At 38.8% G+C, this 623-nt stretch overlaps 1 protein-coding gene across 1 annotated transcript in view; it reads left to right on the forward strand.

Moving 5' to 3' along the window:
* Window positions 1-623, forward strand: part of LOC119592115 — a 15,745-nt gene that overhangs the window by 1,110 nt on the left and 14,012 nt on the right. The window lies entirely within an intron of this gene.

The raw sequence follows: 623 nt of genomic DNA on the forward strand, positions 1-623 counted from the left end.
TCTAAGGCTTCAAAATGGAATTCGTTTTACACTGATGAAGGCTATTAACGATAATTTAAAGGAAATTTGCATCAAACAAAATCATGAAATTGAAACAAACCAGACTGGTGCCACAATTTAAGCATAATATTAGGTCCACCACCTCTGACCTTACCGACTTCCACAAGGACTTTTCCACACTTTAAACTGCACCTTTACCCTCTGCATTTCCTACTGTCTTAGAGTGAATCTGAAGCCCATCTTTGGAAGGGTCGAAGGCAGCCACCACACAGCTGACACTTTCCTCAACCACAACATTGATGTGATGTGATACAAGAGGCGACTAAATCCCAGGCTTTGGGTCTGTATGCCCTCCAGCCTGGTCTACCCAGGAAATGCTGTCATCTCAGTCAGTGTCCTTTGTATAACGTGGTGTTTTGAGGGGTCCACATAAAAAACGCAGATGTTCATAAAATGTTGAGATGAACAAAGAATATTTTATCAAATTGAAATATTACAGAACTTGCATCTTATTTTCTTTGTTTTACTGAAGATGAATACAAATGATAACTGTTATATACGTACTCTCAATACATCTTGCATTCCTGTGTAAGATAAATTGGTTTTCAGGCATCCTCATGCTT

This window comes from Penaeus monodon, chromosome 29 (assembly GCF_015228065.2).
Source record: "Penaeus monodon isolate SGIC_2016 chromosome 29, NSTDA_Pmon_1, whole genome shotgun sequence".
Taxonomy (NCBI): domain Eukaryota; kingdom Metazoa; phylum Arthropoda; class Malacostraca; order Decapoda; family Penaeidae; genus Penaeus; species Penaeus monodon.